Consider the following 21,690-nt stretch of genomic DNA (forward strand, 5'->3'; position numbering starts at 1 on the left):
TGTTGCTTTTAAGTTTCTCTTTTCTTTTACCTTTGCCATTTTAGTTATGATGTGTCTTGATGTGGGCCTCTTAGGATTCATCTTGTTTTGGACTCTCTGGAACGCCTGGATTTGTGTGTCTTTTCTTCGCCACTGTAGGGATGTTTTCAGTCATTATTTCTTCTAATAGGTTCTCAATCCCTTGTTCTCTCTTTTCCTTCTAGCACCCCTATGAAGTGGATGTTGTTATGTTCATGTTGTCTCAAAGGTCCCTTAAACTATGCTCATTTTTAAAAATTCTTTTTTTCCTTTACTGCTCTGATTGGGTATTTTCTGCTATCTTGTCCAAATTGCTGATTCAGTCCTCTGCTTCATACAACCTACTGCTTATTCCTTCTGGTGTATTTTTCATTTCAGATATGATATTCTTCATTTATGACTGGTTCTTTGTTATGTTTGTATGTCCTTTTTAATGCTTACTATCTCTGTTTAAGTTATCATCGATTTCATCCATTCTTCCACTAAGTTCCTTGAGCATCCATATAACCATTGTTTTGAACTCTATATCTGAAAAATTACTTGCCTCCATTTCATTTAGTTCTTTTTCTGGAGATTTTTCCTGTTTTTTCATTTGGGGCATGTTACTTTGCCTTCCCATTTTTCTTGCCTCTTTGTGTTTGTTTCTATGTATTAGGTAGATCTGCTATGACTCTCAGTCTTGCTGTGGTAGGCTTATTAGTAGGTGTCCTGTTGGACCTTGTGGCACAGATTCCTTGATCACCTGCTCTAGGTGATCCAGAAATGTCCTGTGTGTGTTATGTGGACCACCCTGTTGTAATTGAGTCTTGACTACTGTTGGCCCATCTGTACGTGGGGTCAACCCTCAGGCTGCGTGACTGTGAAGATCAACCCAGACCAAAGTGTATGAGCTGCTGTTTAGGTGCTAACCACACAGTGGAATTTGCCTCAGCAGGGTTGAGATCTCTGTTTGGATATGCTGCTTGTGAAGCTAATTGGATCCTACTCTGATGTTATCCGAAGAGGGCCACTGGGTTTGTTGGTTTTGGGGCCTCTTGGAAGGGACTCTTCTAAATACCAATGTCAGACAGGCCCTGGGCAACCTGTTTGGAGCTACAAAGTGAGTCACACTTTGTGGCTGCCTCTGTTGGGCCTGGTGTGATTTGTTGATTTCCTCTACTCTGTCTTCCAGGCTACTGGGCCATTCTTTTGTATTAGCTAATCTGTTGATTCCATCTAATGTATTTTTAAATTTGTTACTGTAGTCATCATTTCTGATTAGTTCTTTATTATACTTTAAAACTTCTTTTTGAAATTCTCCCTAAGTTCCTGTATTCCACTTTCACGTTTGGTAAATACCCTTATGACAGTTTTTGGAAAGTCATTTCTTATCTCCATCTCCTTAAGCCTCCAGCCAACACACCCTGGGGATTTTTCTCATTTCTTTATTTGAGAGAGATTCCCCGGTCTTTTCAGTTTCTTTAAATTTCTACGGTTGTTTATGTGAATTAAACAAAATAGCTGTCTCCCCAATCTTGTAAAAGTGTCTTCATGTAGAAAAATTTCTGGGTAGGCTGTGTGTACCACATGGTTTTGGCAGGGCAGTAAGGTAAGAGTAAGAGCTGAGCCAGTTCCTAAGGCATCCCCAACAAGCCAGATCTGTTCCAGGTGGGGAAGCCTGGTGCATGTCCAGTGCCCAGTTAATCCGGCATGTTCCCATTGTCTGGTGCCTCAATGGTTTGGGAAATATGTCTGAGAATACCTTGCAGTTGTTGCAGGCAGACCAGAGCATTCAGAGAGAGCCCTTGCTGACCCTGAAGAGGCGAAGAGGGACATAAACAATGGCACTCACCAGCACCTTTGACCTCAGAGATTTCCTCAGTCCCAGAGAATTCCCATGGCTGTACAGAAATTGGTCCTGTGTAGAAGTGACCTCTATGTAGGCTTTATGTGCTGGGTAGTTTTGGGATGCCATTGGTCTAAGAGATGTATGGCACTTGAGACACTGCTGGCTAGGCTGGGGTGGTATTGGCAGGGAGGAAAAGAGCATATGATAATGCCCTGTTGTTCCTGCTTGTTCCCTTTGTTAAAAGGCAAAGGACTTGGGACAATGTAGTTGGGAACATGCAGGCAGTGATTTGCAGATGGGCCAAAGCACCTGAATAGAGCTACTCCACCCTATTGAATTAGAGGTGAAAGTAAACTGGAATTCACTAGGTCCTCTGGCTCAGATATTTTGCAGCTTCGGGAGGGCTCCTGTGCCTTTCCAGCCTTCTCTAGTCAGTTCCTTCTTTTCCTTGTTGTTCAGAAGCTGTTCATTCTGCCTTCAGTTATCTGATATGAGTAATTGCTGTATATACACATACATAATTGAGTATGTATGCTCCTGGGAAGGAATGAGTTCAGCATCCTCCTGTGCCACCAGCATATTGAACCTCCTCATGGTCTTTTTTAAAAAATTCTATTTTGTCTAATATAAGTATAATTACCCCGACTTTCTTTTGGTTTCCATTTGCATGGAGCATCTTTTTATATCCCTTCACTTTCAGTCCATGTGTGCCCTCCTTAAAGATAGGAGCAACTGCTTATTTTCCTTATGACCAGAATTTGGAAAATAGCTAATAATCAATGTATTAAATTGTAGTCAGTAGAAAAGTGTTTTAGAAATCAATCTGGAAGGGACATCATACATTGCTTATTTTACATCATAAATTAATTTACTTTGCTTAATGCAGTCTTTTGTTATACATAGGACTTTTTATGGATTTAGCATTATTTCAATACTGTAGTATCAATTCAATCCCTAACATTTTCAAAAGAATTTTCATAATTTAATTACATAACTATTTTAACTTAATTTTGTTCATAGTTTGTGGACCAGGTCTTGTAACATTTGTCTGTTTTACAGCACTGTGGAATAATGAAATCTTGCTATACCTTCCTGTGATTACACTTCCACAGTGTGCTTCAAGATTATAAAATTAAAAATTCTACAAAAGTAAATATGGAATTTTCTGCACTTCTAGGGGTTATCTTAATTTATTTACTCTGGATTATTTCCTTTCCTAGAATCAAATTTATTTATTTATTTATTTGTTATTCTTTTTATTGAATTTATTGGGGTGGCACTAGTTAACAAAATTATACAAGTTTCAGGTGCCCAGTTCCACAGTACATTATCTGTACACTGTATTGTGTGTTCGCAACCCAAGTTAAGTCTCCTTCATCACCATTTATCCCCCATACCCTCTTCCATATCCCTACAATCACCACACTGTTGTCTGTGTCTGAGTTTTTTTTTTTCTTTTTTCTCAATCCTTCCACCCCTCCATCCAGCCCTACAGCCACCCCTCCCAATAGCTGTCAGCGTGCTATCTATCTACAAGCCTGTCTCTATTTTGCTTGTTAGTTCATTTTATTCATTCTACATATGAGTGAAATCATATGGTACTTGTCTTCCTCTGACTGGCTTATTTCACTTAGCATAATGCTTCCTAGAAACAAATTTAGATATCTTGCAATATGCTCATTGTTTTCATCTGCCTTATCTTGACTGCTTGCTTTATTTTTCACTGGCTTGTTTTATCTTGTGCAAAAATATTTTGGGTTGTGACTCTTTTTGAATTAGTTGATTGAATCATAGGCTCTTATTCTGAATCCCTTGACTACTGTCAAAACATATTTGTGTCAAGGTCTCAATCCCTGTCATAATTCGAGAAGCCTTGATTAGTTCACTTCACAGACTTTTCTTTTATAAGGAGAGCATTTCTTAGTATCTTGACCTTTCAGATAATTTACAACAAAACTAATATATTAGAACATGATGTTTCAATGAATATACAGTTGCTTCAGTAACTTATTTTTCTCTAGTTTTTACATTTGAATGGTAAAAATAATAGTGCAGTTACTTGGTTTTATTATTGATATATCATGATTTATTTTGTAAATGTATAATAGACACATATTAATGAACTTTTGAGAATACAAGCTGTAAATAAATAATGAAGCATAATGTTAGAATACTAATGAACTCAACACACAAATTAGGAAATAAGATACTAGCTCTATCATTAATTTTTCTGTGTGCTTTTTCTAAAACCCATTCCCCTGCATGACCTAGAGGAAAAGCATCAACTTGGTTGTGTATTTCTTCCTTTTTAGTTTTATCAAAATATACATCCCTAAACATAGTACTTTTTATTTTCTGTATCTTTGACTTCATATAAATGGCATTATGCTATGTGTAGTCTTCTGAAAATATTTTTCACTCCATACTATGCTTCTAAAATTTATCCTTGGTTTACATATAGCTGTACTGCATTTGCTCCCACTGGGTATAATCTGTTATGTGAGTACACCATATTCTGTTCAGCCTCTTTCCTGTTAATAGATGTTTTCACTGTGTACGAAATCTGGCTGTTACTAACAGCATCGCCATGAGAATTCCTGAGCACGTGTCACTCTGCTTGTGTGTGACCTTCTCTCTGGGAGGGGTGTCCCATTTTCTAGACATAGTGTGTGTACATTTTGAGTGTTTTAATGGATATACAATTAGGATTACTTTGTGAAATAATTCCAAGTTTGTGAAATGTTTTCAAATTGGTTTCTGGAGCATTGTCAACTTACTTTCTTAACAGTAATTTTTTAAAAGTCTTAAAGTTTAAGATGGAAATGATCAAGAATCATATGATGTCATTCATATGTGGGATATAAAACTGAAAGCAGCAAATGAACAAACAAGACAAACAAACAAAAACTCATAGACACAGACAACAATATGGTGGTTACCAGAGGGAAACAGAGGAGGGGAGGAGGTAGTAAAGGAAAAGGGGGGTCAAATATATAGTAACAAAAAAAAACTTGTCTTTGGGTGATAAACACACGGTGTAATATACAGATGACGTATTAAAGAATTGTACATTTGAAACCTATATAATTAATCAGTGTCACTCCAATAAGTTTAACAAAAAATTTAACACAGAATTTTAGTTTTATCTCACCTATAGTTATTATGGTCATGCTTTACTACTTTTGCCACATAGAAATTATAAAAAGTATATACTGTTATCTTATTTTGCAGTTTTATATATGAGAAGTTAAGCATTCTTATGTATTTATTGCTCCTTTATGTGTTTTCTGTTGTAAATGCCTGGGTATTTTGCCTTCTCTTTTCGGTATTTTCCATACTGATATGTGCATCCTTTATAACATTTAGTTAGTATTACTTTAAAATGTGAATTAACTTTTTTGTCTCTATGGGATAACCTTGGAAATATTAAAATGCATTAAAATTAATATTTTGTATTATGATTTGATCATTTGGGTGCTGTTCTAGAAAACTTTCTATTCTCAAGGGACATGATGAAAATATTTTTTTATAATTTTTATACAATATTAAAACTTCCCTTCCACATATGCCTTTAATCTACCTTACTGTGATTTTAGAAATGGTTTAAAATTGAGCCCTGGCCCTGGTGGGGTAGCTCAGTTGGTTGAGGGTGTTATCCAGTACAGCACAAGGTTCCATTCCAGTCAGGGCACATACCTAGGCTGTGAGTTTGATCCCTGGTGGGAGGGCTCATGAGAGGCAACAGATCAGTGTTTCTCTCTCTCACTGATGTTTCTCCCTCTCTCTTCTCTCTCTCTAAAATCAATAAACATATCCTTGGGTAAGGATTAAAAATATATAGACTTTTCCAAACAAACCAATATCTATTTTCGATATTAACCCCTTGATAGGTTTTTCACTCAGTATTTTGATAAAGTCACCCCTTTCTCTTTTCTACTGAAAAATTTCTATTGAGAGATCCAATTATCTTATGGGGGTTCCCTTGTATATAACTTCTCTATTTTCTCTTGCTCTTGTTAGATTGTCTTTGACTTTTGACAGATTGATTATAATATGTCTTAGTGTAGCCCCATTTGACTAAACCTACTTAAGGTTTTTTTGAGCCTCTTGGATCTGGATGTCTTTCTCTTCCCAGGTTTGGAAGTTTTCAGCCATTATTGCTTACATATACTTTCTGCCCCTTTCTCTTTCTCTTCTCTTTATGAAGTTCCCATAATGCAAATATTGTTTCCTTTCACTGTGTTCCATTATTACCATAGGCTTTTTTATTTTCTTTTTGCTCCTCTGACTTTGGTAATTTCTACTGTTGTCTCTGTAGGTCACTGATTCTTTCTTTATGTCTAAGTCTGCTTTGTAAGCTCTCTGTTGAGTCCTTTGGCTCAGTTATTTGGCTTTTATTTTTTTGCTGTTTTCTATTTCTTTTACTTCTCATTATGTTCATGCATTGTTTTTCTAATTGTGTTTTCTGTGTGTTCTTGTAGTTCACTAAATTTCTTGAAGATAATTATTCTGAATTATTTGTCTGACAGTTCATAGATGTCCCTTTGTTTAGTGGCAAATATTAGAGCTTTATTAGTTTCCTTTGGTGGTATCATATTTACCTATTTCTTGTGATCCTTTATTCCTTATGTTGGTCTCTGCACATTTGAGTAAGTGGTCTCTCTTTTCAGACTATGCAGGGAAGAGACAGTCCTTTCCAAGTCAGCTCAGTTTACATCTCTGGAGTGCCTGCTGTTAATATCTTTGGGCTGGTGGGGTATGCTATTAGTGTCTATTTTTTTTTTTTTCTATTTGAGAGAGAAATATTAATGTGAGAGAGAAACATCACTCGGTTGCCTCCTGCACACACCCTTACTGGGATCAAACCCGCAAACTAGGTATGTGCCCTGACTGGGAATCAAACCTGCTACCTTTTGGTGTATGGGACAATGTTCCAATCAACTGAGCCACACTGGCCAGGGCTGTTAGGGTCTACTTTTGAGTGAGGCAATTATTTAAGCTCTGAGGTTGGTGCTGGGGTGTGTGCCACTGGCTGAGAATAGCCGGATAGGGCTGCTGGCTTGGCTCCCTGACCAAGTGAGGCTGTAGGATGGGCTCTACAGTTGCCTGGATTCCCTGGCAGGCATCCTACACAGTCAGGACTGGGTATTATACTCAGCACTAGGTGGGGCTATAAATTAGCTTACCTGCCCTATGTGGGGGAGCAGGATGGGAACCAGGACCTGCCTGGCTCATTGTTTGGGGAGCCTGAATCAGGCAGTAATGTGCACTGATTATCCTGCTCAGGTGGGGCAGACAGGGAAAGCGAGAGGCTGTGCTCTTTCTCAGCACCACTTCTCTGTGTTCTGGTAAGGTTCCCTAGTCAGGCAGGCTACAGTCTCTGTTGAACAATAAATGGGGCTACAAATCAATTTCCCTGCCTGGAAATAGTGGGAGAAACGGATCCATGGCCACTAAGGTACGTCTATTTTTTTGGCACCTTGACTCAAATTGACCTGTGCCCCTAGTTCCCTGGTCAAATAGGGTCACTGTCTTTGCTCTGAGAGCCATCATCTCTGTTCACCACCTCTTTGCTGGGGTGTTGTTATGCAGCAATTTACATATGTTTTAGGGGTCCTTCCTGTCAGATTGGTCTGGGGGCCACCTTTCATAGTGGGTGGGAGTATGACTCAGCTCTTCTGCCTGGGTAAACCTTGTTTGAGGACTTGAATCAGGCAGACCTGCACCCTGCAGGCTTCTCTGGTCAGACTGTACCACTGCGTAAGTTCTGTAGATGAGCAAAGCCACTGGTTGGGATTACTACTTGATTTCTGCAGGTAGGACTTGGGTCTGCCAAGATTTGAGTGTTGGTATTTGAAGCTCCCTCACCCCCTTTTCCAATACAGTCAGACTCCCAGTGATTCAACCTTGCAGACTGCTCTGTATTCTCCATGGGGTAAAACCAGTATAGAGGCTCCCATTAAGCAACCTCTAATATGGCAGAGGGTACAGGGTTGGGACTGGATGTCACCTCAGTATCCTCTTTCCAGTGGGGGGACTGTAGATTCAGAGAAGACCCCTCTGCCTGATTCTGGGCTGGGAAGGGCAATGTGGTCAGCGTGTAGTCATTTCTCTTATTCCCGTCTCCGAGCAGGGGGTGCTTCAGCCTCACTGCCATGTTCTAGGATTCTCTGTCGTGTCTTGACCATTCATTGTTGTTAGGTGGTATTCTCCTGAGAGGGAGCAATGTAGGGAATAACCTGTGTTGCCACCTTGGTGATGTCACTGTCCTCTATTTTCTGCATTTAAATGCTTTCCTATGTGTCTGTTGTAGTTCACCGATAGGATTAATCAAATCAAAGAAAATATTTGGTGAAACTTGACTCCAATTTATTTAGAAACAGTTAAGAAACTCAAAATCAAAAGGAACTTTCTATTAGTTTATTTTGGATGTTTGATAGTTACCAAACATCTTTAATAGTTAAATACAAGTAGCATATCATGTAGAACTAGAAATAGAAAATAAAGCCCCATATCACTGAAGCTACTAGCAAAAACAGGACAAAAGCATATATAAATTGTAACTATATAGTAGCATCAATAAGACATGAATGGTAGATCTAGATATAAGTATACAAAATCATTTAAATTACATTCATTGGAATCAATTAGAGAAAACTAATGTCTTTTACTGCAAGGAGATAAAAATAGATCAGTGAAACAGAACATATAACTGCAAACCAGATCCATATATAAATGTAAACTGACAAAGGACAAAGTTGGCATTAGAGAAAAGTTTAGAAATAATGGCCCGTTTTAAAAGTGGGCATTGACGTTGTACTTTTCTTATGGAAAAACAATGAGAGAAAAGGAAAGAATGAGCCCTAGCCAGGTTTGCTCAGTAGTTAGTCGGCTCGCAGACTGAAGGGTCCTGGGTTCGATCCCGGCCAAGGGCATGCACCTCCAATGCAGGCTCAATCCCTGGCTCCCCGGTGCGTGCAGGAGGGAACCAGTCAATGTGTCTCCCACATCGATGTTCCTCCCTCCCTCCTTCCTTTCCACTCTCTCTGAAAAGCAATGGAAAAAATATCCTCAGGTGAGGATTAAAAAGAGAAATAAAAGAAAAAAGGAGAGAAAGAAAAAGAGAGGGGAGGGAGATGAATTAATATAATGTAAAAGCAATGTAAAAGAAACGTTAAATAACTTAGAAGACAGTATAGTTTACTTTATGAACTTGAGGGTAGTAAAAATTGTTAAGACTCAAAGCGTTTATAAAACTTTATTTTTGTGTATTTTTAAATTTATCAGGGTGACATTGGTTAATAAGATTATACAGGTTTCAAGTGTACATTTCCATGATACATGATCTGTATTTTGCAGTTGCTCTAATATTAAATTTTTCTGTCGTACTTGATTTTTTTTACTATGTCATCCCTTCTGAAACTTCATCAGAAACAGGCAGAGTAACTAGAATAGTAATATTTGACAGCATATCCCACAAAATTTTAAATGTAGGTGTGGAGTATGATGCTAGGACAATCCATGTGGTATTAGAAACTTGAGGACAGACGTGTGTTCCCAAAAGGGGGTGTGGGGGGGGGGCACATACCCGGAGTGTCCAGGCCACCATGAGGCGTGGGCTGCTGGGCAGGTCATCCTCAATCAGAAACCACAAATGGGAAGAATTTTTATGTTTCAGTGAGTGGATGGGGACAGCAGGAATGTCTTTGGGTCAAAGTGATCTGAAACCCTCTAAAATTTCTAATCAAGAGTAACCCCTTAGAACAGAAGCAAAATGAAACACAACAAAAATTAGTTCCATAAAAAGAGAAAGTTTTCACCTATGTATCCTTAAAGTTTGGGAAAATTAGTTTCACTTGAAATTCAGAACAAAAAGACCTTGTTCACATGTCACGTCCCACTGAATGCTGCCACAAGGAAAAAGAAAAGTTTTCTAATATGAAATCTGAAGGAAGTGCGATGCTTCAACTCTTAAGACAGCTTTGGCTATTCAAGGTCTTGGTGGTTTTATACGAATTTTGGAATTGTCTTTTCTATTTCTGTGAAAAATGCCACTGGAATTTTGATAAGGATTGAATTGAATCAGTAGATTACTTTGGATAGTCTGGACATTTTAATAATATTACTAAAGATATGTTCCACTTATTTGTCTGCAGTTGCTTTCACCAGTATTTCATAATTTTCAGTGTGTAGATTTTTTACTTCCTTGGTTAAATATATTTTATCTTTTTAATGCAGTTTTAGATGGAGTTGTTTTGTTTTCCTTTAGAAATTGTTGATGTAATGAAATGGTACTAATTTTTGTATGTTGATTTTGCATCTTAAAAGTTTGCTGAATTTGTTTAGTAGTTCTAGTAGTTGCTTTGTGGCGTCTTTAAGGTTTTCTTACCTATAGCATCATGTCATCTGCAAACAGATAATTTTACTTCTTTCTTGGATTCAGATGCCTCTTCTTTATTCTTTGTCTGATCATTCTTGCTGATGCTTTTATGTCAAATATAAGTGATGAGAGTGAGTATTCTTGCTGTGTACCAGACATTAAAGAAAAAGCTTTCAACCTTCCCCCATTTATTATGTAGTTAGCTTTAGGATTTCATAAGTGAAACTTACAGTAATCAAATCAGTATGATACTGATGTTTAAGAACAGATACATAGACCAGTGGAACAGAATGGAGACCCTAGAAATAAAGCATACACAGTCAACTAACTTTCAACAGAGGGTGCCAAAATTATACAAAGAAAGGACAATATCTTCAATAAATGGTGTTGGAAGAGAGTAAAATTGAAATCTTATCTTACAGTATACACACATACACAACCTCAAAATGGATTAAAGAGATAAACCTATGACCTAAAACCAAGGAACTCAGGAAAAAACAAACAGGGCTGATTTGGGCATTGGCAGTGATGTTTTTGGATATGACACCAAAAGTAAAAATAAACAAGTGGAACTGCATCAAACTAAGGACGTCTGGCATATGAAAAGACACAATTAAAATGAAAAGTCAACCTATGAAATTGGAGATACTTTCAAATCATACCCCAGTGATTTCCAACCGGTGTGCTGCAAGAATTTTTAAAACATGCAATACCTGAGTATTTAGTCAGGGGCACTGACCTCTTTCCCTTAGATTGTCGAAAAAAAAAAAAAACAGTCAACACAATGATAGTCGTCCAGTGTAAATGAATCAAAATTATACCTATTTTGTCAGATCAGTAAAAAATATACTTTTTGGTGTGCAGCAGAATCTTAGTAATTAGTTTGTGTGCCATGATATGAAAAAGGTTGAAAATCAGTGATATAACTGGTAAGGGGTTAATATCTAAAATATAAGTGAACTGAATCACTCAATAGCAAAAAAAAAAAAAAAAAAAATGAAGGATCTGAATAAACATTCCTCAAAGAAGACATAAGAATGGCCAAAGGGTATGTGGAAAGTGCTCAACGTCACTAACCATTGCCCAGTGCAAGTCAACACTCTGAGCTGTCACCACACCAGGTAGAACTGTACCAGCAGAAAGGGAACCTCGGGCACTGCCGGGGGGAGGTGACTTGGAGCGTCCGCTGTGGGAAAGTGTGGAGGTTTCTCAGGTTAGACACAGAGCTGCCGGGCAGGACCCAGCAACCCCACGTGAGCAGATATGGTGCCTAGCTTGACGGTAGCCGGCATTGTACCCTTTATGTGTACTAATACACCATGCTGTGCACCTTAAATAGATATAATTTTTATTAAGTGATTGACCACCCACATTCAATAAAAGAACCACCTGATGACAAACTTTTTTTTTTTAATAAAAAACAAAGATACAGAAAATCGACTCAGTCAGTTGCTACAGAATCAAAGTACAGCGGCCGCTCGGTTCGGAGCCGGCCCGAGCTCTGAAACGGGCAGGCCGAGGGCTCGGCAGCCGCGGGGCGCCTTCGGAAACCGAAGCGTTTACTCCGGGTTTACGGCGCTCGGGAACTGAGGGACCACTGTATCTGAAGAGTCAAAAGGATGTAGGAAATCAACTAGAAGACAAAAGCCACTGGGAAAAGGAGACTGGCCTCGAGGGAACACACGACAGGATAAGCAAATAGAGGAAATGCACTGACAGGTGAAAAGTATTAAAATGTTCAAAAAAATGATACAGATCATAACCAAAATCCAATATCTACATAATAGGCAACCAAATCTGAAGAAATAAAATTAATGATACAAATTACTGCAGTTAAAAAAAAATTAAAGAGACTTGCTGTTACATACAGGTGAAACCCCACACACCTGAGACTGGCCCAGAATGGCCAACAGTGAAAGACATTTTGGGGAGAACATTGTTTAGCATCAAAACAGCAAAGTTAAACATATATGCGACCAAATTCACATCAGACACTTGGTTAACAATACCAGATGCCAGAAATAGAGAAATGAATTCAAGGAGAAATGTGAATCAAGGGTTTTGCACCCAGGTCAATCTACCTTTAAGTATCAAGGCTGTAAATGAACTGTTGGGAATGTGCTAGAACCCAGGGGCTACTATTACTACAAGTGCTTCCTGAGCAATTTTCTAGTAAATTACCTTTAGGCAAGTAAAGTGTTTGCACTGGTGTAACACAGTGTTTACAGAAATCAGAAACCTAAAGGCCTGAAAAATTAAGAAGGATGATGGTATTAGAATATTTCCATTTTGTAAGCTCAGGAAGACTGTTTATCTTGAATTATTGAGGCCCCCAAGCCCTCTGCCTCTCATCCCTGCTCCTTTCGTTCCAGATATGAGAACATGCTTCCCTTCTGAAAAGGAGTGATTCCTGGCTTTCCATGTAAAGTGCATTCCTCGTCTCTGTAGTGGCTGAGTTATTACTGTCCCAGACTTTAGTGATATTTAAACTATTTTTCACTGGGACAGTGCCTGCATCCATATGTCCTCATATTTAGGAGGTAATGTCAGAGCTGCTTGTGACCATTGCACCTGGGAAAGCAAAAGACTGTGTCCACAGAGTCACTCCCTACCTGTGAGGAAAGATGACATTCATCCTACGGGCAATTATAAAAGGAGTTTTGCAGCTACTCTGGAGGTCAGGCGAACGTATTCGCATTTCCCCGCTGGCCGGTGAGCTCCCTGAAGCTAGGCAGTGGATCACCCTTGCATCTGAGACACAGTCGATGCTCAGTAGAGTTTACGTTCGCTTGGGGATTCAAGTTGTAACCTTAAGGAACTGTCCTTGAATAGAAGACCATCACTGAGAAAGTTCCCCCAAACTGTACCTTAGACTAGTCATTGGGTCACAAAAGGAAAACTTAAAGGTCCTTCTGCCCAGCCAGATGTAAAATAAGAGACATGGGTATACGTCAACATAATTTAATTCCAGAGTAATACAGAGCATGGCACAGGTTTTTAAATTTAGAAAATAAAAGTTATATGTGTAATACATTTATACAGAAATGATTAATATTTAAAATAAAAATGCACTCCTCCGGGAATGGATAGATGTGTTTTCCTTCTTGATAAGGAAGGAGAATGAAGAGAATACAATTGTTTCTCTAGTGCATTAAGGTGCAACTGAATAAAAATAAAGATATCTGATCATAGGAATATGATTTATACCAGTTGGAGTTTACCAAAGGAAAACAATAAATACTAGTTTAAAATATACAAGGCGCTTTCCCATGCCTTCGCTCATTCAATTCTCAAAGCAATGCTAAGAGGTAGGATTTTTTTCTCTTAACTTACAAGCTGACCATTTCAGGAAGCGAAATTCAATTGCTGATGATCATAGAGTCCTATCAACAGAATATTCAGATGTGAATCCTAAAAACATGTCTCCCAGTCTTCTGCCTCTTCCTATTGTATTCTATTTGGAAAGGCAAATTTTATCACAAGATAATGATGAAAGTTCTCTGTTGAACCACAATTCTGGGACTATAAAACCAGTCTTCGCAGCCACCAGCAATGGAGAAGTCCCTTTAACCCCAAAATCACTTGTTAGGGAGTCCTTCCTTTTTTTCTTGATTGTTTTTGGGGTATCTTCCTCTTTTTATTTTTTTAAATTTTTGTTCCTTCCTCATTTTTAATTCCTATGCCAGTGAGGTACTGCTTTCATTACTGATTTTAATTTTCAACATTTTCTGTACTAATTTTGTTAGTATTTTCTTCCATCAGAGTTTGCTTATTAAGTTCCATTACTAACATCTTCCTTGGACTTTGCCCCTCTTCAAAATCTATCCAGATTTTAATTTTACATTTTAACGTTAATTTTTCACCAGGAAAATGATCTCTATAGACACATTCCTGATTCGTATCTTTATTTTTTGCCCCAGATTTTATGTTTCATGAAGTCTGTCCGTCTTGCTGGTCATTTTCTGAGCACAGAATGGGTATTAACATCTACATGGTGAATGAACAACAGAAAGGAGTGTGCTGTAGGAAAGATAAGAGCAAGCATGTGTGACACACCAGGAAGCACTCTGGTTAATCACTTAGCGAGGGTAATAGGCTGGAACCTGGCAGAATTTAGACAATATAATTGTCTCCTAAATCTCAGTTTAATGCTCACTACCTCTGTAAATGCACATGGAGTAGTGGCTTGTGGAAAAATACTCAAATATAAGACGACATGAACAGTTACCTTTCCAATATCAAATTACTCCCATGAGATTTTAGTCCCAGGAATCTTCCCTTCAATTGATTTGATAAACTGTATGCCAAGGGCTAACGCACCGCAGTCAGTTAAGCCTTAGTGCGACATGTGTGCAATATTCTGCATAGCTGGGGTTATGTGGGAACAGCAGGCACTGATGGAGGTTGCTAGGTGCCTACAAAGGGAGACGCCCGCAAAGGCAGACGGTGGTCCCGAGAGGAGAGGAGTCCGTTAGATCCCCTTTTGCAGCCATGCGCTCTGTTCATTTATATTGTGCCAGTTGGTGGTGGTAGAAAGATGGTCCCTTCCCCAACTTTGCACTCAGGTCCTAGTCAGAGCTCGGGCACTGAGAATTATGTAACCCCTGTTCACTACTAAATCCACACAATTGCTATGAACCCCAACACACTGCTGCATCAGGTATTGCCACCTGAGTTTAGTAAGATGGACTGCAAATGACAAGAGTGAAAGACCAATAGCAAAATTTTTCAGAGTAGCTAGCCTTCCACAAAAGATGAGAATCCATTTTGTGATTGAAAGCTTATGGCATACGATACATTCACACACATATATAGAAAATATATTTAAAATGAAGTTTATTTTAATATTTGCACATTAGTTACTAAAGAGCCACATGAAATAAAAACTCTCTCAGAAGCATCTTTATATTTTCTTTAGTGCCCCAGTGGTAAATGCTCAAATAATTGCATTATTTCTGGTTTTAAATCATCCTATTCTTACATAATAGTTTTGTGCTGTTGAACATTAGATATTATAAATAACATCCCAATGTCCTGAGGATTCAGCTCCATCTCATTTCCCCCAATTCCTCCCAAAAACGTAGGTACTGCTTATTACTTTTTAGCATTTTTAACTTTTGATATTAATCCTATATCACATTTCTTATTCAAATATCTACAGGTACTATATATTGACTTATGTTGTAGGACGGTGACATTAACACCCTTTTAGTACTAAAACTTAGGAAAATTGTTCACCTACTGGTCACTATCACAGAACCCTGCCCAACTTTATATATATACACACACACATGAGAGCCCTATTAGAGAACCCTAACTGGAAATAACAGATGGGAATAATAAAGAACAGTTAATTAGGGTAATTTTTCAGATTTTGCCATATCTAAACCACAAACACATTTCTGATATATTTTGAAACTTATTTGCAAAACAATCATGATTCCATCATTATTATGTTGAAACGTCTTCAGCTACTATACACTATCAGAACAATAAATGGGATTTAAATTAAGAGCTGTTCCCAAAGACTCCTATTTTTGTCTCCATTTCCATGTTGCTGAACAGTTCCGCTGAACAGTTCTTTGTGTATTAAAAACTATGCTATCAAAATATAATGCCAATTTAAGGCACAACAATTATTTATATTAGCATTACTGGGAGGAAAAATAGGATGTGGTAAATTAATCTTTGTGCAGTAAAGTACTTCTTAAAATAGGTTTTGGGCATGCATGGTAATGAGCTATTGCTATCTCCACTGAACAGACATCTTTAAAGTAACTATGTCCAAAGTTGTTTAAAAGCCATTCCTGAAAATTTCCGTTTCAGCAATGCAAGGAAGACTGATTTCTCACTTATAACACCAAGCAGCACGAGCCTTGTTGGTTTTCCCCCCAAATCCTTTGCTTAGCGTAGGGACTCACGAATCAGCTGTGACTTTTACGTGTCTCCCTCTGACCTTCCCACAGATAATCACAAGAGCGCTTGTCTGCCGAGGATCAGCCAGCGTCCACGGAGGCAGCGCCTTCGGATTAATCTCTTGTTATTAATTTTACAAGTTAAAGAGACAAGACAGGCAGGCATGACGGCTTTCATTGCTACTTGCTACCCTAAAATGATTTCCCGTGGACAATAAACACATTTCCAATTTGGTGAGGCTGTAAATGTGCAGGCTTCATAAAAATTAATTTAAATGGATGCGACTGTGAGTTTGGGATTGCAAAGATTAGGGGAGATGCCTGTCGTAATTGCCTGCTCACTTCCCCTGTCACTCAAGGGTGTCACAGCTGCATTAAAAACTCTCATCATAATCTAATTCTCATCTTCAATATATCCTTTAATAAGGCTTCCATTCTCCATCTTTTGGCCTTAATTATCACTCCCTGTCTCCCTTGACAACCAAATTAAAAGGTACATGCTACAACTCCATAATGATTATCATCATCATAATAATACTTTAAAAATCACAAACTACTCTAACCAGAAATCCAGGCTAACCTTGTCAAGGTTGGATGTCTTCTGATAACTAGATTTTCTATGGATAGCTTCAGCACTGGAAGATAAGAAATACAACTATATAATCTTTTATTGATTTCTTTTGCTTCTTTCCCCACCCCCTTACTATTATGTGCAATTACCTGAGCGGTTTTTAGATTGTTAAAGCTGGAAGTGGAAAACTTACAAAGATCCACCTGAAGCAGAATGTTTTAACTCTTGGTTGAATACAGGTCGTGCCTGTTGAAAAGTAAAGCCGTTGTGGCTTGTGTGGTGAGAACACTTGATTCAGCATGGAGCCATCTGGGTCTGTGTACCCACTGTAGCTTATGTGACTTTGTGAAGGTCATATGATCCTTTGAGCATGTCTTTATCTGTAAATATGAACGGCCTAACTATAGTAACTTTACAGATATTTTAAACTATTGTTTTGGGATTGCATCATAGCAAAAACAGAAAAATTCTGTTGTTAATTTGCAGTTTCCACATAGTTATAAATTTTCCATTTTGCTGTTTCTATATTTTGTTTTCAAGAGATAGTTATAACCTTCATATCTTTGCTCACGGATTACCGTGCATGAACTTTCGGATTTGGTTTTACTTCTATCAGCCTTGGGATTGACCGTGGTTTGTTAAAACTGAAACCACCCTCAGTTGCCTGATTCTACCTTTCTACTGCCCGTGACTGTTCTCTGACCAGCACCATTGTCCATTAACTTCTACATGTGATGGGAGGCGGTGGTTGTTGGTTTTGTTGATTTTTGTGGTTAGTGGTGGGCTATGGTTGTTAGATGATTGATTGATGGTGGTAGTCAGTGGTTGATGGTGATAGTGATGGTTGTTGAAGGTGGTGGGGGGCAAGTGTTGACAGTGCTGTGACTGAGGCACATTTGAGGTCTTTGTCTACTCACAGGACAGGCTTGATTGAAACCATGTGTCTCCTTTTACTACATTCCTTTTGTTCTTATTTCTCTTCATGTTCTCCTTAATTCACCCCTGCCCCGTTTATCCTGCCTGTGGCCTTAGACAGTGATGTAGAAACATAATCTGTACTTCTGTAAGAGTCCGTTAAATCCTGCCATCTCGCATCACTTATAGCAAAGCATCCGGCCTCAGCGAGTGGAGGCCTGAGGAAATATGTCTAAAGTAGTTTTCAGCTTCGTACAGGGCTTCACAAATCAAAGATCTCCTCATTCCCTATGCTCAACGGCAGGACTGGCTTTCTCCACCAGATGTAAAGTAAGGCAGTTTGTTTGCAGAAGTCTCCGGGATATCTGTAATATCACCTACTCATCTCTGCAGTCATGCCTGTGCTTGACTAAATTTCTCATTTTTAGTGCAGATGTCGATCATTAGAAAGGTGGAGTTAGAGCAGAAGCCTCTGAAGCTGCGAGGGGATTTTACAGAGTCCCTGTCAGAAAGCTAACAGATAGGTAAACCTAATTCAATGGGATGTACTTCTCTATCCAGAAAAGAATTCAGCTTAGTACCAAGATAAGAAATACAAACCAAATGGTGCTGTCAAATGTTATTAGGGTGGGCCACAGTAACGATTGTATGAGCAAAGATCATTTAAATAGTTCACCTGACAGAGCCGTTGATTTGGAATAAAAAATAGCAATGTAATTGTTGATGGCAGCCGTAGGAGTCAAGGACAGCTGAAGCAAACGTGGAAGGCGGTGTTTTTGCAGATAAGGGAAGCCCGCAAGAAGGCCCAAAGTCTAAACCTGGGAGCCTTTAATTACCGAGATACCAGTATTGATTGGGATAACAACCGGGCAGGAATGAAGGCCACAGAGCGGATTGTGTGAGAAGGGCAGGATTGTTTTTTTAAGCAGTTTATTGAACTATCTACATGCTCTCAGGCGATTCTAGCTCTAATCCTAGGAAATTGGAGGAACCTTAGGGGAGTAGAAATGCAATGAGACCTTGACTGATGAGAGGCTTCCCTTAGATAGAGATGATTTATGGTGAGAAAACACAAACACAAGCCAGGTCAAAAAGTGTCGAAAAAGATTAAAAGTTAAAGGAGCGCTCACAAGTTACTGATGGGGGGAAAAATGTCAAAGGAACGGGCCATTTAAAAATAGCCCTGCAATGACGTGAGACATCACAGCCTATTTCTGTGGTGAATGACAGGACTGCCCGGCACGAACCGCCCAAGACAGGCCCACGCTTGGCAGCATTTATACAGCACATCATCTAATCTCCGTCGGCTCATGGATTATGTTCTGATGTCCACAGACTTCCTCGATGGAGCGAATGAATGTCCCATGGCCAGGATGGGCCAGCCGAGGTTGATTTTTAAAGGCCAAACCACCCCCATGTTTAAAAAGGCGATTGGAGGGGAAAGTGACAAGGCCTGTACAAACATTTTCGATTTTGAGATGCTACAGTTATTGGAGAATTTAAGCAACCAAGGGTCAAATAAAAATGCTTACTTGGCCGCGTAATTTAAATTGCGGGGCGTGCATCCTCCTGGTGCTGGGGTCGGTGCGGGGGAGAGCGAGCGTCCGGGCCCCGCATTCTAGCAGCAGACTTAGGGAGCTCCAGGCCCTGCCCTGCTCCACATGTTCACGTCTGTGAGACATAAAAATCGTAGTTATCTTACAGCGTTGCCACAAGGAAGCAGTAAGTTAATGTTGGTAAAGTGCTTAGGAGATGGCTTGTATCCTATGAAGCAGGATACAAGTCTGTGATAACTAAATAAAAAGACACATCAATACTTGGTCTAAGACATCATCAAACATGGCTCAGCTCCCAGAATAAATGCTTAATCTGCACTTAATCTCTTTGAAACAAGACATGGAATTTTTTTTTTTTTTTTTTTTTTTAGCAGCTTATGGTCAGGTGACTGTCCAAATTTGGCAGTTAATCTCTTGCATCAGTTTTTTATGCTCAAATTCCTCATTCATTTATTTAATAAACAGTGTGTACTGCAAAGCCCTACATACCAGCCATGCTTTTCTCTGTATCTATCCCTGTAAAAATAAAAATACTCTGTATGTGTGCCTTTTATAATTACTCAATGAAGGTTAAATTTATTTTTAAAAGTTTAAATCATAAATGAAAACAAGTTATTACTAAGTGCCAAATTAAACTTATAGGCATTACAAATAAACTTAGCATCTGTTATTACACCCACTGAAAAAATGCAAGCCTGTACTCCCTACATACAAACAGTTTACATGGTTCAAACCAGAGATAAATTCTCTAATTGCAGTGCTTGAGTGATCATCTGGAAGGAGATATATCCCTGGTTTTGAAAATATTTTTATTGACCCTCGGTACTAGAAGAGGACCAGCCCAGCAGCACTGTGGGAGGGCCAGCGAAAAAATTAATCCTGACGTTACATAGAGCTTCCAAGCCATTTCGGAAGAGTCAGCATGTATAGAACCTCACTCCCACCTCCCAGAAATTTACTTTCAGTAGGTCAGGGCTGGAACCGAGAGGCCCATTTTTAAGGAAACTGAAACATGACTTTACCATGAAACTTAAACTTCAGGAACCTCTTTTACATAAGCCAAATTCAAGGCCCTGGGAGATGCCTCAGCAATGCACACAGTGATCAAATATTTTGTGAAATCTGTAAAAGTAAAATGTTTTAACTCTTTCAAGACTGATATATAAGCACTTTTTGTTTGAATGTGACTTTCCTGATATCTCATTTCCCTTATGTGGGGCCTGTGGAGGGGCCACGGCCTGTTGAGGTAGGAAGCCAAGCCAAGGACTTGCAATCAGACTTTGTCCGCAATACCTATAGATGGGAGTGAATTCCTCTTGTCCCGAGGTCCCCAAAATATCCTGAGGTCCCTGGGCCTTCCAAGAAATGCTCTTCCTTCCTCACCTGGTAAGGCTGCTGGGAACCTTGTAAGCAAGGCACAAGACTTAGTTTTCCAGGAAAAGAGATTTATACTGAATTTATGTAAGTATGTTGCTATGAAAATAAGAATACTCACATTCCCTTATGTAGGGATTTAGTGGTCAGAACCTGACTGAGTAGGTGATGAATGAAGTTTGGTTTTGTTAGACAGGGCTCTGATTTATGAACAGTCAGGTCTGTACAGAATTTGGTTTCAGGTAGGCTTCCTGATGTGGGATGGTCGCCAAATCACTCCCACTGCCTGTTTCCCCCTGTACAAATTCACTCACTAACGGCAGGACCAGGGGTAACCTGTAATGGGGGTTTATCCTGTGCTGGCACAGGAACAGCTTGTCAAGAGGGAGACACAAGGAATCTAGTCTCCAAGGTGAGGTTCAAATCCTATGACTCATAAAACATGCTTCAGATTTTTTTTTTTAGAAATTAATAACAGTGCAGAAATATGTTCAGGGCATTACCAATATAACACTCATAAGATCTGAAAGACACTTTAAAAAATAGTGAAAAATATAAACTTTAACCACATTAGAAGAAAGCGAGAGCTTTCTACTATTCATAATGCAGAAAATTTTATTTCAAATGTGATGAAAAGTATACAGTCAAAAATTGAAGGACAAATAAATGTTAGACATTAGAATTAATATAAACATTGTTTTATATAGATTCTTTTCCTTAAAGGAACCGTCCTCCCATTTATAATGTTTACTCACCATAAGAATTGGATCCAGACCTCAAGAATGCAGATAATTTTAAAGGATATGATGTGTAATTATTTGAAGAATTGATTATAGAACAAGAGTTGAAAACTATGGCCTGCAAAGCGTACCTGGCCTGCTACCTGCACTAGTGAGCAAACTGTTCCAACAACACTGTGTCATTCACTTACCTGTCATCCACAACTGCTCCTTCACCAGAAGGACAGAGGTGAGTAGTTGAGGCAGAGGTGACCAGTGGCTGCAATGCCTAGACTGGTTCTCACTTGGCCCTTTGCTGAGATAGACTGTGACTCGATCAATACCTGCATATAAGCCCTCACTGCTGGGAGGGTCTGCTGTTAATGTTTTAAAATAAACATTTTAAATAACCAT

General features: G+C 38.9%; 1 long non-coding RNA gene across 1 annotated transcript; it reads right to left on the reverse strand.

Moving 5' to 3' along the window:
* Window positions 1-10,286: 10,286 nt before the first annotated feature.
* LOC148094407 (uncharacterized) lies at window positions 10,287-19,235 on the reverse strand. The gene is made up of 3 exons (XR_015714372.1): window positions 19,160-19,235; window positions 10,457-10,525; window positions 10,287-10,330 (listed from the first exon to the last, which is right to left on the reverse strand). It is a non-coding gene; the product is annotated as an uncharacterized LOC148094407 (long non-coding RNA).
* Window positions 19,236-21,690: the final 2,455 nt, after the last annotated feature.

This window comes from Miniopterus natalensis, chromosome 1 (genome assembly GCF_054644295.1).
Source record: "Miniopterus natalensis isolate mMinNat1 chromosome 1, mMinNat1.hap1, whole genome shotgun sequence".
Classification (NCBI taxonomy): domain Eukaryota; kingdom Metazoa; phylum Chordata; class Mammalia; order Chiroptera; family Miniopteridae; genus Miniopterus; species Miniopterus natalensis.